At 41.1% G+C, this 16,284-nt stretch overlaps 1 long non-coding RNA gene across 1 annotated transcript in view; it reads left to right on the top strand.

The window, feature by feature from the left end:
- Positions 1-385: 385 nt before the first annotated feature.
- Positions 386-16,284, top strand: part of LOC132072781 (uncharacterized) — a 28,132-nt gene continuing 12,233 nt past the window's right edge. The window contains exons 1-2 of the long non-coding RNA XR_009418388.1: positions 386-528; positions 6,198-6,299. This is a non-coding gene — a long non-coding RNA (uncharacterized LOC132072781). The remainder of the gene's footprint in view (positions 529-6,197; positions 6,300-16,284) is intronic.

The raw sequence follows: 16,284 nt of genomic DNA on the forward strand, positions 1-16,284 counted from the left end.
ACAGGGGGAGTGAAGGAAGCCTGGGGGCACCCATTGAACACAGAGAAGGACACTGAGCTCTGTCTGCCTGGAAAAATTTGTCTGAGCATTGACCTCTCCCTGGGCTGAGCTGAGCACAAACCCTCTCAGAGAGTTCTGCCCCAGGCAGTTAAATTTGTGTTTAAGGTACCACAGGCTCCCCACATTTTGCATTTCCTGGTGTTTCAGCTTGTGTTTGCAGCATGTTTCGTTCCTTGATAGGGTGTGTTGGAGGGAAAAGGGATGGGAACTGGGCTGTGGTACTTCCTGGCAGTCTGTTACTAATTCTGTCCCTGAGAGATTTGGGCTCTGAGAGACTTGGACCTTCTGCAAGGCACAGAGGGGCACGGGGCTGCTCTGTGCTGCAGGAAACCTCTCTGCAAGGAGAGGCTGAGGCTGAAGGACAGATTCACTGGCAAACCAGAGCACTGTGACCTTCCTCCTGAAACTTCTCAGTACTTGAAGGAAAAGTCACCTCAGGAAATCCCATCAGGCTCTGTGTCTGGCACGGTGAGTTTGCTGACCCTTTGTACAACAGAATCCATGGAATGCTGGCTTTATGATGGAATTTGGAGTCAGGCTCAGAATGGGGATGCAGAGTTACTGGAGTGCATCATTCTGCTGTTAAAATAGAGTACCCTGATACAATCTCTTGCACAACCAGTGAAATACACCTGCATGTCACAGTGCAGTCACACTTGCAGGCATCTACCAGTGACTCTGACATTACTTTAGAGCACAGCAATGATATTTTTCCTTTTCTCCTGAGCCATTCCCCTTTCTTATGCCTGGTGCAGTGTGATTTATAAGGATTGAGATGTCTTCTAGTGATATGTGGTAACACACCATTCAGCAAGGAAGGAGAAGTTTCATTTTGTTATTATTCCATATTTCACTTGGTTGGCTTAGTGAACCCTTACAAAATTCAGAGATTGTGCCTGTAGATGAATGTGGGGATAGAATGAGCAATGGAACCAAATGCAGAATGCTAAAAGTGATCTGGAAAAGGTTTCAAATTCTTCATTTCTGTGACAAGAATTACAACCAACTGGGAAAATGGCACCAGGTGAGTGAATTGTAGTGACACTGAACTGTAACAATGGAGAGGAAAGGTAAAAATTTTAGTCATTATTTTTAGAGCTTCAAGGTCATCGTATGTAAGTTCCTGTCAGATGTTGCAGCATGGAGAATTAAATAATTGTACCAAAACTAGATATACATTAGTTAATTTTACATGATTTTTCCCTTAAGGTTACAGTTCTCATTACTAGAATTGAAATTTAGGAATATATTTTTTCTATTAATTTCCTTTTTAAGACTATCAGCAAATATTTTACACTGAGCCATAATAATTTATTTTCATTCTTTCTTGCTCTGCCTTTATTTGAATGATGAAAATCATAACCTAAGTAGAAAACAGTGTGCAGAGGTAATCCATTCTTCTGTCACAAGTCATAAAAAGAAAAAAGTAAGGCAACAATTTATAGTTTTGACATGCCTAAATTACTCACAGGAGTAAATACCTATTTTTCCCTGTCAAATTCGTGTTTGAATCTCACAGTGGTTTATAAGTAATTTATGTGCAAAACATTGTAGCAGGCATACAAGGCAGTATCTAATTATTCCAGTTAGAAAAAATTTAAAGCTGCAAATTTTAGGCCTTCAAATGTGCCACATGTTATGGTCTGGCTGCAGGGTACAGCAAAAATTTTAGAGACGCTGATTTTATAAGTTGAGGTTTTCCAGCACAGAAATGTTGTAGGATACACAGTGTTTAAAAAAAAAAAAAAAAAAAAAAAAAAAACATTAAATTTGCAGGACTGAACAGACTGAGCACACAGAGGTGTGGGAGATCTGCTGTGTGCCAATCAGAAATAGGAGATTTATCAAACCACTACTGTAGCTTGAATTAAAGTGTCACAGAATGTGCATTTTAAACAGCCTTACATGGCAATGTTTAAATGCTTCACTTGAAAGAGCAGAAAGCACCATTAGATTGCTCTTGAGCTCTGTCACTGCAGTCAGTTTGACATCACTCACATTTACATGGTTTAAGTGCTGCCTGCTCTTTAATCCTCATTTCCCCCTAAGTGCTGTTTTTAGTGGAACCTTTTTTTGCATTTTCAGGAACAGGCAGAAGCCATTTTTAGGTCAGTGAAATGCTAGAAATGCTGTCAGACACAGCAGAGGGAGAGCAGCAGGAAAGTAGGCTGTGGCCGTGGATGCCATGTCAGAGATGCCATCAGTGGGGTGGAGAGAGCTCTCTGAAACACTTCTCTAAAATACACAGGCTCTGAGAAGGGACTCTGTCTCAGTGCTCCATCTCCAAGTGGGGTTCTGCTGTGTACAGCATAAAGATGGTTTGTGCTTGCAGATGTGCTGCTTACAGCAACTCTGCTTTAATATGTTTTTAATTGTCAGAGATAGAAGAAAGAGAAGAAGCTTTGTCTGTGGTCTGAAAGCCAAAGCTCTGCCTTTGCTGCTCCCTGCCTCATCAGCCATGAAGATTTTGCAGGGAGAGCTGAGTTGATGCCAGTGCTGGTGTTATAAATTGAACTGACAATATGTTAAGTAAAACTAATTGAGAATTTATTAATTACAGTGGGCAAGGCAATAAATAAATCAGCGCTGGGCGACAGGGGAGTCTCTGCTCTGCTACTGTCACACTCTTCTGATTTTCTGTAGAGTTCTTATACAGTCCTTCTTCTGCGTTGATGTGTAGTACTCTGCGTATTTTTCTTTTGTGTTTAGGTGGTCATAGTCTACTTTTCAGGGTCTGAAGATGAAGGTTGGTAATTTTCTTTTGTCTGATTTCTGGAATTTTTAGGCTCAACCTGTTGAGTTCTTGGAATTTTAGGTTTACTGAGCGGATAAGCTGATACTGTGTTATCAATCATAGCAAACTTCCCACTCATATTAACAGTTTACTAAACAGATAAACAAATGTTTGTGAAACCGATTGTCTTTTGGTTTCACCTTCTTTATCTTTTAAAGTCTGTAAATTTACTTAAACAAACTAGATGTGATGCAGCAGTCTTACTGGAATAACTTTGTCAGTTTTGATGAACAAACCCAAAGTTTTAACCCATTACAGCTGGTAAGCCAGAATTGAAAGCAGCTCCCTTTTCTAGGACTCCTTTGGCTGGGCAGCCCTGGCAGGGCAGGAAAGGAACAGCCATTTATTTCAGTTCCTGGGGAATCAGCCATGCCCATGGATTTACAGCCACAGCAGCTCAGTTGGTAACAAGGCAGGGAATGCAGAGTGGAATTGTGCTTGGATGTTGGATGAATGCAGCTCTGTTGGCTCTCACCTCTGTGCCCCTGTGTGTGCCTGCATCCATCACCAGGGCAGGATGGAGCAGGGGCTTCTTCACCTGGGCTGGTGCCAGGGCTTGGCAGGGCCCTGAGTGTGCAGAGCTCAGCAGTGTGTGTGTGCCCAGGGCTGCCCAGCAGCTCATTTACCCTTTGGGCAGGGCTCCCATTGCCAAAATGGATCTTCTCACCCTTCCTTAAAGTGACTTCCTTAAAACATCTGCTTGGCAGCCGTGGGGAATGCCAGATGTGCTACTAATGGAAAGGATCTTGCACTGACTCAGCTCCTCCAATGGGCACAGTCTGTTCTCCATATTACAGGCAAATGTTTGAGGATGTCCACCTTGCAGTCTGTAATATTTAGTCAAGGTTACTGAGAAAGTAATATCAAATTAGAAATGTGTTGCTCCAGTATGAAAATATTCTTAGTTCACTGAGGTTTCCCAATGAACACTGTAGGTTTCATCCGTTATCTTCATTCTGAAAGACATACCTGATTCATTCTTTTTGATATGCATGCCTTAATTTTCCTATCTTCTCAGAAGTTCATCTTGTGATCACAATGTTCTTGGTCTGCAAAGGCTTGATTTCAGCAACAGTACAAATCAGATGAGGATCTGTGAAGAGATCCTAATTTGAGAAAGAATTTTTCCCCCCACATTTACATTGAGTGGTCACCTCTTTTCCCTCAGTCTAAAAGCTCAGTCAAAGTAGAATAAACTGTATCAGTTTATACAACTCTGTTAATCTACTGAAAGAATGAAAAGAGAAGAAATTTAAATTGATTAAGGCACTGTTTGCTATACCAGTAAATTAAATACTTCAGTACTTTTACATTGTTGTAAGTGAAAACCAGTCAGATAACTAATTTGCATATTGAAAACCATATAATTTAAATCCTTATTACTTATCTTCTTGACTAAAAGTTAAATCAGCTAAACTACAGTGCCCAAAGAGATATTAAATCAAAGCCACCAGTGCCCAAAGAGATACTAAATCAAAGCCACATCTGAAGTTTCTCCCAATAAAATATGTATTGCTGTTTTCTGGCATCACATTTACTGTCTGAATTTGGGTTGTCTATTATACCATTGTACATATCACAACAGGACTCAAAGTATTTTTATGTCTGAATAAGTCATTCTATAATAAACATTAAGGATATGGTGCTGTAATGTATTTAATTTCTGGAGAAAATGAAAGGCAAGCAAGTAGAGAAGTTGCAATAGGTTGTTTAAAACTGTTCATGCTAGGCAGAATGAGACAGGAATCAAATGAGGTTTTATGGGGAAACAGTTAATACCCAGTGGTACAAAAGTTGGCTTTGCCAAGGACACTTCATCCCACAGAAACGTTCCACACCCCCTGTGGGATATGCAGAGCCTGGCCCCAGAGCAGCTCTGACTCCAGAGGAGCTCTGTGGTGTGGGTGGGACATTTGGGGGGAAGGGGGCTCAGAGCATTTCCTGCAGACAGCAGGGACTGCCCACTTCTGTCTGGGTGGGAAATGGGGGAGCTGCTTTCAGCCTGGGACATCAGGCACAGGAATCAGGGACAGGATTGGTGACCTGGGAACTCCTGGGAGCCTTAGCTCAGTTCTGGGTGTAAGCATTTTGTGCTTTATTTATTCACTTATGGACATTTCCCTCAGCTGCCTGAGATGCAGAGCGCCCCTGAGGCTGCTCCTGAGCTGCTCCTGGGTCAGGTCACTGTGCCCAGCCCAAAGTTCACTGCTGTGTACAAAGGTCCAGGTGCTCTTTGCTCTCTGCTCCAAGGAGATCCTCTTCACAGCAGGAAGCCTGGCCAGGTGGGTGAGGGATCAGCCTGGCCTTTGCTCGGGGAACAGAGGGCAGGTTTAGGGATCAGCTGCCACTCTCAGAGGCTGAGAACTAAATTCTCTGGAGGGAATTTAAAAAAAAAAAAGTCTTTGCTAATAGATTACTAGATTAGATGGGGGAAGTCTAGCAGGGCTGGAAGAAGGAACAGAGAGATGAAAAGAGACAGGAGTTCCCTTGCAGGCTTTTGTCACACAAATTCCCTAAAACCGTGCTTGCTTCTGGAAGGGACAGATGGGCTGGAAAGGCTGGAGGCTGAGTGCCCACAGAGACAGGAGCTGATTTCTGTCACAGCTTCTGCCTTGCTGAGTGCACCTCCAAGGGAGGCTCTCCAACCAGCAGCTCTTCTTAAGTGAATTCTCTTCTCTGGTTTTCCTACATGGAAATCTAGCCACAGGGCAAGGAAACCCTTCCAGCTGCTCAGGCCCCAAACACTGCCCTAACTCTGAGAATCTGTCTCTGGTGGAGCTACTGCATTCATCTCCCCTTGTAAAGCAGCAGCGCAATCCATCCTTCCTTAAGATCCATCTTTCCAAACCAGACCTTGGAAAGAAGGGTGATAAAGCACAGGTATGCCTTCAGTTAATGGCAGGGTGCTGCCTCTCCTGTTGGGATTTTTCTAGGATAGGGAAAGCTCCTCCTTAATGTCTGTTTTCCTTCTGCCTCTTCTTTTGGCACCCTGTAGAGCTGGCCATGGCAACCTGTCCCTAGGCTTTCAGACAGGTCAGATTTGTTATCAGTGCTTTTGCTGAATGATAATTTGTTTATGATTTCTTGGAAGATTTCACGGTATGAAAAAAAAAATAGTACAGGCATATTTTAAAGCAAGTGCTAAAGATTCTATTTATACAAGATCAGATCTACAAATTGTGCAAAGCTTGAATTTGACAAAGCTTTTATTCTAAAATGTTTTAATGAAAACCTACCTTCACCAATATTGTATAATTTCTTTATTTTGAGACCCAGGAGATCCTCAGCGGATTTAACATAGGTTCAGTTCAGATCACCACTAATCTGTCAATTCAATCAACAGGGTCATCCTGTGAGACTTAGCTCTTCAGTGAAACCACAAATCCAGAAGAGTGGGGGGAGTCCAGTTCAGGGAACAACATCTGTTGGGACCACTGAACAAAGGGTAAGGAAAATGTCTGCTGTTCTGGAAAATAATTATTCCTCTCTCTGCACTTCAGTTAATCATTTGCCATGGTGTAGTTGGTTTTGAGATGTCAGAGATATTTCAGAGGAAGACTCTTTCATGGTGTTTCTGATGGAAAAATCAACACTTTCCCCCCGCTGTTTACAATGTGACATCACTGGCCAAGCATCATCTGTTCTGCCAAGGAGCTCCCATGGGCCGCTTTCCCAGGTAAGTGGAAGCTGCTTGGAGCCTTCCAAAGGCACTGGTGAGGCAGAAGGGGAGGTTTGATGTCAGTAAGAGCCAGACTGCTGTGATTAGGGTGAGCAGTATTTACAGCTGGATCAGTGTTTACAGCTGGACTTTTCCAAGGTCCCAGCATAGGTTGACTTTGAGTGAACATTCCACAGCTCTCTGTCCAACAATGACCCCTGAAAATGCAGAGCAGGAGTTACTGAGGTAGTTTAAGGCTCCTGAGTAAATGGTTACTAACCTGATGAATTAATATTCTCAATCATACATAGCAATCCAGTTCTAATTTTTATTTTTGTTTTTAAAAAGTTTCTGGCATGGGTTGTATTCACTGCAAAAAACTTCATTAAAATATATGACTACTCATGGCATGTGAATGAAATCTGAATTAGTACAAACCATGGAGGTGAGTCAGCAATGTAGATTTATGTCTGTTTTAATGTGGTAAGAAGTACCTTCTGTGAAGACAAAAAAAATTACATATATAGCCATAATTTAAGAAGTGAAGCCCCTTTCAGCAGCACTTGAATATTTTGAAGGATATACATGAGGACTTGTCATAAATTACCTGATGGATGTAAAATAAAGGTTATTCAGAGTAATTATGCAGGGCAGTCTAATACAGTAGGGCTGTATTGAGTCCATTAATATCATTTGCGTCATGTCAGAGAAAAATCGTTTAGAGGTGTACATCAGGGGATTGCGCTTTGTTCTGAAAGGGTGGAGTGTGCATTAAATCCCTCTGGATGTGTGGGCCAGCTCCCTCAAGCCACTGTGTTTTAGTGGATTCATGTGAACTGAGCTAACTGGGCATGGTCATTTGGTGCTGAGTATCTAAATGTCAGCTACAAATCATTTATGGGTGTAGCACTTACTGTGCGTTTCATCCTAAAAGGACAAATAGCAACAATTCCCCAGAAGTCTGTGGGAAAACAGGGATTATACTTTGTAAGAGATAGGCAATTTTTTTAGGGAATGAGGAAAATATGTCACTCTCTCCATTCCATCCATTCCATCCATCCTTGTTTATTTCTTTCAATGTACAGTGTATTTTATGTGTTCAGATAAGTTAGTATCAGTGTAACAGACGAGCTAAATAAAATGATGCTGTTCTCTGGTCTGCCATTGGAAAACACCATTAAGACCATAATTGATTTTGTAATATGTATTTGCTCATCTTAATTCCATTTTTGAAGAGCCTGTAATAGAAAAGTAACTTTTCCAAATGAGGAAATAAGCTGGAGATAATGATATGATAAGATACTCATACCCCAATGGAAAATTCCTTCTGTTCTACTTCTGAAACTGCAGAGAAAAACTCTGTAAAATGCAATTGTCTTTGTCACTCTGAGAATCTGTATCACCTGCAGAAATGAGTGTCTCTTTTTTTCCTAACCTGTGAAGTATACTTTCACTTGTTCATCTACAGAAATTGTCTATATTTTATGTCCCACCAGAGAATCCAAATATTTCATACTAATGGAGGGATAGGGTATTTTTGGGGAGGGGCAGCCTGCAGGAATCCTAGCTCCCTGGCAAACAGGAGCAGTTTATTCCAAGTTCTTGGAAAATAATGACAAAATGTGCTTCTTAGCCTAGATCTTTATTGAAGGGATTCCTTACTGGGGTGTGGGCATTTGGTCAGCTCCTCTGAGGGTTTGCAGTGAGCACTTCCCCTTGATGAGAGCTGCTCAGTGCCCAGTCCAGGTTGCTGTGTGCCCCCAGGTGATTTTCTGGAGCTGTTTGGGAGGTGTTTGCACTGCTGGTACAACAAAATCCAGTTCCTTGATGGGAGTGATCCATAGATGGAGCCATTGATGAGCTGGCTTCTCCACCTGTCCACAGGCAGGAATGCACTGTTTGGCTGGCAAAACACACCTGCCAGAGAGCCAAGCCCTTAGCTCTGTAATCCTTAGCAAGGCTGAGTTTGACTTGTTGTGGACTAAAATGGCCTCTGTCACTAAACCTGGTTCAGGTGGGGCCAGAAGAGCGGCAGCTTCAGGTGAGTGTCTCTGTTCACACTGTTCAGAGCCTGGGGCTGTGCTGTTGTGCCAGGGGCATGACAGAAAACCATGGGCATTTTAAGGTTTTGTGGCAGGTCCTGTTTGAAATCCTGAAAGGCAAATCAGCAGTTGGCATTTGTCACTTGATGGGTTTTGTCTCAGGGATTCTCTCAGTTAGAGCCTTTGCTGGTGTTGAAGAACCAACCCCATTTTCATCATGTGTGACATCTGTGTGAATGCTTGAGTTCACATCTGTCAGCTTAGCATGTTCCAGGTCCTAATCCTGCAAGGTCATGTTTTCATTTATGTTTTCATACTTCTTGGAGGAAATTTCCAGTTCTCCAGCCTCTTCTTGTGAAATGATGTGTTGTATTTGCAGTGCACTGCCTTGTATCTTGTTTAATGAAGCCTGCAAAGAGCTTTTTTAATCTAGTGTTATTCCCATAAACCTCTCCATAAATCCTGTTTTATAAGCAGAGTTACTGGACAGTGATTTAGCTGAGTTCTTATCAAAACATTAAATGAGTGATGAAATCAGCAGATGTTTTTTACTCAGCTTTCTTCCTCTGATGAGTGGCAGCTGCTATGCCTATAAATGCATTGTGACATAGCAAATACCACCACATCTTCCAGCTGCACTTTCATTTCCTTACAAGAGTGTCTCCCATTTTAGCAGCAGAATTTTTATCTTCATTACAAAGAAAAAAAATTATTAAGTGTATTTTTGAAGTCTCATTTACACATTCTTGAGGAAAGCAGAATCACAGAAAAAAGTTTAGGCATTACTGAAGCGTCTGATTAATTGCAGGCCTTTTTCTCTTTTAGTTGCACATGAATCCTGAATTGCTGCCTCAGTCTTTCTGGGGCTGCAAGCTCCCCATTCTCCAAGGGACTTTTCCAGCTCTCTGTGTTGATTGCACAAATGGCACTCATAGGTCTGTGCTAAGAAGCTGCCTAAATCTGAAAGCAAACAGCACAACAGCCTCAAGACAGAGCCAGAACATCCTTTGGGGCTGCCTAATCCATCACTTGCCTGTGAGAGGAATACAATATTTCCCCACATTTTCTCCAGAAACAGGAATTTGTGTGTGAAGTCTCAGTGGGAGGAGTTTTGCTGTGACTCCCAGCACGGACAGGACTGGAGTGTGCAGTCGGAGCTGATGGACCCTGCTGCAGACAGGATGGGAATGTGGCTTTGGGTCCTGCTGGGGCAGAATGAGGCATTGGCAGTGTCACCTTCAGCCCTCTGAAGGTGACATTTGTGTCATGGAGAAGGCTCACCTGCCTTTGCGTGGGCACATGCCAGGTGGTGTCTGTGCTGGGACACAGGGCCAGGAGTGCACTGCAGGGATGTGCAGGGAAAAGGGCAATTGTGGGAATGAGTGTAATTATAATTAGCAGGCTTTCCCAGGTGATTCGTTTGTATTGCTGTCACTGTGGTCCCCAGCAGCCACACACACTGAACCTGTGTTTGGGGGCTCCTGTTACACCTGCAGGCAATCTGCTCTCAATAAAGGGACACATCAAGTCTTCAAATGAAGAGATGTCTCTTTACACTGGTTAAGGCCTGAGCTACATCTACACAGTTAAATTAAATTAAAAGCAGTGTGTTTGTGATCTTTTTGTTCCATACGTAGTAAATTCTTGAAAACTGGTGTTAAATGTAATTCCTGGACCTTATTCCTAGCAGCATAAGTTCATTATTTAGACCTGCTTCCAGTGAAATCAACTGAAATTTAGTTTCTGCTTTCACTGAGAGCAGGATTGAAAGACTCCATATTGATGTGGGAAGTGAAGGCAGCCACATGAACATGTGTAATAAAGCACATTCATCCTAATAGGCATGATAAAAAAAAATTCATACAAGCCTACAAGTAATAAAAATGAATTAAAGTAATTTAAAGGCAAAATATTTTAAAAGTCACAATAATAACTTAAAAATAACTGCTGTGACAAATTTTAATGAGATAATGACAGATTCATTAGCTTTTAAAATGTGCATAATTTACAGGAATGTTGTATTAGCACTGAGGTGGCATTTCCTATTTTATTCAGATTAAAACTGTGTAAATAGGCCATTTGAAATGCTCCCATTGTATATTAGAATTAACTATCAGGGAATTAATTCTTCAGCTTCTCAGGAGAGTTATCCTTATTCACACAAGAAGTCCCATTGATTAAGGATATTTTTCAAGCATAATCAGATGACATTGGGACAGGTATAAGAATTACTCATGTGAAAAATACCAATCCCATCCTTCTTTGTTGAAGTATTTGCTGATGATGGTTCTTTTCATGCAATTTGCTATTCCAGTGTTCAGTGCTGCACAGCAGACATTGGGAAATTCCAGCCATCTCCTACTGGTTTGCTTGAGGGGTTGTGTGTTTTAGTTTTAGTCTCTGGACAAATAATGCTTGTTTTTATGGGCAAAGCCTTTCCTGGGACTCCACAGGCAATCCATGGACATCCAAAGGTCTCTGGAGCACAGGCTGGAAAACAGTGGTTTAACTGCTGCACTGCAGCTGATTCAAACCCCTTGTATTCCTTTATCAGCACTGGATAAACTTATTGATGACCCAAATGTGGGTGCAGAGCCCTGGCCTTTATTGAATAATTTATTCCATATTTCAAATGTTTCCTAGTTTTCCTAGCTGTGCTTTCATGCAGCTGTTGCTCTTTGAGCTGTTCTTGCTCACACACAGCATCCTGCTTGCATCATTGTTTGTGTGACTCATTAAAACGCACACATGTTTGAAATGAAAACTCTCCTGAGCATTTAAAACTCGTCACCTGGCAGTGTATTGGACAGGATTCCTGGGACTGATGAGAAGCACTCGATGAAATATGTCAGCTCCTCATCCTGGAATTTGTGAACAGATGACCCTCATCAACAGGAGAGAGGGAAATGCTTCCTACAGCAATTTTGTTGCTTTTGTAATAGATCAGATTTGTGCAATGTGGTACATAATTCAAGAGAATATTTGAGGAGTAAAGCTATAGATCCTCTTAAATGACCCTTTGTTCTCCATAAGTCTGGGCTGAAGGCTGTCTCATATCCTTCTCCAATGATATCTGCAATACATTCAAATACTTTGGAAAGTTTTTTTGCTCAAGACCAGCTTTCTGCTCTAATCCTATGTGCTCAGCCTTCATAGTTGATCATGAGAAAGAAGGTTCTGCTTTTATTATTTGCTTTTTTGTCAGAAAGACTTATTTCTTAAAAAAAGTAAAGTATTAGCAAGAGGAGAGAAGAGATTGTAATAGAATGAAAATGGCACTGGGGCTCTGTGTGTGAAGCAATATCAAAGTCAAAACACAGAGCCTTGTGTAAGCAGGCCAAAACTTACCTTTCAAAGGTGAATTTTTAAAAAACAGGATGGAAAATTTCTGATGAGAGTTGAAATCACTTCTGTCAGCTAAATTAATCTGCCCCTGTGTCCTGTAAATGATTTCATGCTGCAAATAATTGATCAGCAAGAGAAATTTGGGCTGTGATGTAAAGGGAATTAATTCTTAATTAAGTTGGCTTACTTTGGATTTTCATCTTTAGGGAGAATAGGCTGCTAAGCATTCCTAATATCTGCCACTTAGTTGAATATTAGGAAAACCCTTCACAAGAAATTAAGGAACTCTTCATGTGAAGGAGATGGGAATTAAGTACCTGAATTTAAGACTAATTTAGGGGTTTGGTGTCATCTACAAGGTGAGCTTCCAGTCATCCCATGAAGTGAGCTGCCAGTTATCCCATGAAGTGAGGCAGAGCAGCAAGGTCAGGATCCTGTGTTTGCAAGGGAAGCAGGCAGTTAATCCAGAAACCTTTCCATGGTGATCGTCCCTCTGCTCTATTTCTCTGATACAGCTCCTATCAGCAATGTCCAGGAAGAACAATGCAGTCCCTTCCTTGTCACTAATTGTAGGGTCTTAGGGGAGCTTCCTCCTGAGTATTCCTGGAACTGTGTGTATTGTTTCAAAGTGCTGCTTCCTTCTCTCCTGTGTTAATTCTGTCCTGCTCCTGAGTTATTCCCTTGTAGATGGATGTGTTCACAGTGCTTTAACACAGTGTGGAACATTAGTTCTGAATGTCATTTTCCATTTTATGTTTTATGTTGCCTTAAGAGGTCTTTTTAAAAAACCTGAGTGTCTGTTTCTGCCACTGGAGCACTGTACAATCAATTGCCTCTGTGTGTGTTGGTAAGATCAGCGGGATGCTCTTCCTTCCCCAGTGCATTTCAAACCCTGTTTCCTCCTGGCGACTTGCTGTATTTGACAATGTTCCTTGATGAATTGCATGAAGTGCCCTCAGCAGCCAGGAAATGAGGCACTGTGGTCAGTGCTCAGATTTTATTGCAGAGCTTGTGAAGTCATGGAGTTGGCTGAGTTTCTGCCTCTTTGTTTTCAGCCCTTGCAGCTACAGGAAAAAGCCAGGAAATGTGACACAGAAGGCTGATGGGAATAGCAAGCATCAGGAAGATTCAAAATACACACCCCTCATGGTTTTAAGGCAGTCTTGCTGTTTCTTAGGGTCTGGCTTGCAATTTGTCAGTGTGAGGGTAGGTACAAAAGGAGAAAAGTAAGGGAAAAAAAGGGGGGTAGTAGAGAAGAGCCTGTCCTTGAAAATAAGAGAGTGAGCTGTGTTATCTTTTTGTGTTGCTCTTCTGGCAAGGTATTTTTCCTCTTGACTGGCAACATTCTTGCATTTCCCTTGGAGTGTATCTGTTCATTAGTGTCTCCAGACAGAGGTAGTTTAGCTTCTAATTAAAATACAATTTGCAGGTTTTTTAGTGTGTTAATGAGACAGCAAAAATGAATTCATTGAAAGAGGAACAGCTGTCTAGGCCTTACAGCAGTGAAAGTTAGAGCCTCATTAGTAGCTAATTATGCAGCACAGTATAGAAATAGAGCTGTTGTGGCATTAAAAACAGCCTCAGTGCCTTACCTAATGACACAAAATGTTTACAGTCTGTTCTGAGTATGGGCTAATGCCTTCCTGAGGTAATTAATGGCATATTTAACAGTGACACAGCTGGAATCACAATTGCTTTGCAGGTACAAGTCCAGGGCAAGGGAATGCATTAAAGTCTTTGAGGAACAGATCATTTCTCTGCTAATAAATATATAAAAACCTTTCAGAAGATGCAGGAGGAGCACAGGATTTATGCAGGAATTGGGAAAATTTCTGTGTCTGACAAGGACAGGGTGCACTGGCCTTTATTTTCATGTTCTCCAAAAGGGAGCAGTGAGATGCCAGAGCTCCAAACTGGCACTTCCAAAAGGGGAATAAGAAGAAGATGGTCAGTATTTTGAAAGTCCTTCTTTTTTTATATAAAATGGCAATCAAGGCTGATAATACACCCAAGATGGAACAGAAGGGATTTTGTTTCCCTGTGTGGGCCCTTGTAATTAGATACACACACTCAGAACAGTACCTTAGTAGCAAGTTCAGTTCTGCTTTTAATAAACTGAAGAATCCATATGATTTTTTGCTCTGCCTAATCAGATCTGCATGTGTAGCTTAACAGCTGATTCTTCCAAGAATGGGAGCAGCATCCTGGCCCAGCACACCAGAGGTGAGCTGAGGAATGTTCATGCTAATAAGAGAGGCCTGTAAAATGGTCTGTGCATTAGTCATGATGATTCCAGTTACTGTGGTATTGACCAGCAGCCACAGAGCTGAATCAATTATTCCTTTAAAAATACAAAAGGCTCTTTCCTGCTTCAATTTGTTCAGCAATCAACAAGTTTAGCACTTTTTTCCTGGGAAATGATTTTGATGTGATGACCAAGTTAGAGACTGATTAATGTTTAGCTGGGGGTGGGTGAGTTGAAATGACTTTGCTGTCAATCCAGTGCTTTATCTTGTAGTCGTGATGCTCAGTGAAATAACACAGAGCAATGGAAAACATCATTATTGCATGTGTTAATGACTTTATCTAGTGGGAGAGGAGTTAATGACCTGCAAGTTTGTGTTACCTGCAGATAGGAAAACAAGCGTCTTGCTAATTGTGGTGGGATTGGTTCAGTTCATTCATGAAAATGACTCTTTGTTCATAAAGAGGTCTGGGTAGGCCACTGCTGAAAGCCTGAGAAATCTGTTCCACATGGAACGGGTGCAGCTCAAAAACACCAGTGCCACCATTGCTGAGAGCCCACAAAATTGCCTGAGCCCTAATTTACAGGGCCAGCTCTGTGTGTGCATGAATTATTGCTGCTGATCTCTGAGTCTGAATTGTTTAATTACTCTGGTCAGTGTGGACTGATCAGATTTGCTGTGTTAAAAGCCTTAAATTTCTGCATGGGTATTCTCTGATAGAAATCCATCAGCCTTGTCCACAGAGAGCGCCACCAGGAACATTTGTCTGGATTTAAAATAGTTTATATTTCATTTCTATAATCAGGAGGGCAAGCAGGGGACTTAGAAACTTTCCAGATTAAAAGATATTTCTTACAGTGCTGCAGATGATTCCTTTATTGTTAGAACCCTGGGATCTTATTTGGATCTGCATGAACATGATTGGAAAGACACTATTAGAAAACAACCATTAAATCAGGGGAATAGCAAGTGCAGAAGAATTAAAGAAATGGGTAAGGGCTTTGTCTGAGTTTTAGGTAATTAGCTGGCTGTATAGCAAAACATACAGGACAGAAGAATTAAAATGCCCTGTTTTGTGGGAAAGCAGATGAGGGATGGAACATTTCATGTTGTTAAAATAGAATATAAGCTGTAAATGTACCTAGTGGAGAATTTTTCAACCAGGAATAGAGAATGCTGTATGGATACAAGTCAAGTGGAAATCAAGGAAGTAAGAATAGTTAGAAGGGGCCCAGGGGTTACTAAGATATCCATAATCCCTCTCAAAATGTGTACTCAAAACCTCTTCTTGGATAATAAAATACAGCTTCAAAGCCAACCCACACAAGCCCTCACGTTGGATCTCAGCAGAGGGACATGTGGAATCAGATGTTCTGTGGCTAAATTTATCCTTAGAATGTTAATTAGCTCATTCTCTTTTTACTTTATTTTTAATCTTGTGCTTTAGCTGTTCTCTTTACCTTGCAAGTTTTCACTCCTGGATCCACTGTTTTCATGGAGTACTTGTACTTCTTTTACTTGCACACAGGAATTAGATTTTAATAGAGCCCAGGAATATAGTCCATGAAGCTGTGCATAAGCTATGACATAAAAATTAAGCAGAAGAAAGTGATGGCATATGTTCTTTTCTTTTTATATTTTGTCCCTACCAGCTCAGAGAAGTATCCTCACAATTCCTAATGATGCAGGGGGGAAGGAATGCTTTATTGGTTAGATTTCCTAAAGCCTGGCTTAATTTACACAATCTGAGAATTCCTCTGAAACCATTAGATTTGCTTTACCAAATATGTGTAGTTAAACTATTTTACAGCTATTTAAATGTGAGGCTTTAGAAACCCTATAATATCAGTTTCTGGCAAGGTTTTGATATTGTTTTGCTTTGATTATAAAAGAAATAATTGATGTGATATTGTTTGTGTTAATGTAAATTGCTTCATGTATCAAATCAATGATGGAATCATCCAGTGGAAATAAAGTCAGGTAGATGAATCTTGATTAAAACATTTATGGATCAGAACAGTTTCAGAGACTATACTGCAGTGGGACAAACTTTGTCTTTATTTTTATAGCTGGTTTTTAATTGAAAATCCTACCTAAATTGTAATTCAGAAACTTACTTTTCAAATTTACTAAATCTTC

The sequence above is a fragment of the Ammospiza nelsoni genome, chromosome 4 (assembly GCF_027579445.1).
Source record: "Ammospiza nelsoni isolate bAmmNel1 chromosome 4, bAmmNel1.pri, whole genome shotgun sequence".
In the NCBI taxonomy this organism is placed as follows: domain Eukaryota; kingdom Metazoa; phylum Chordata; class Aves; order Passeriformes; family Passerellidae; genus Ammospiza; species Ammospiza nelsoni.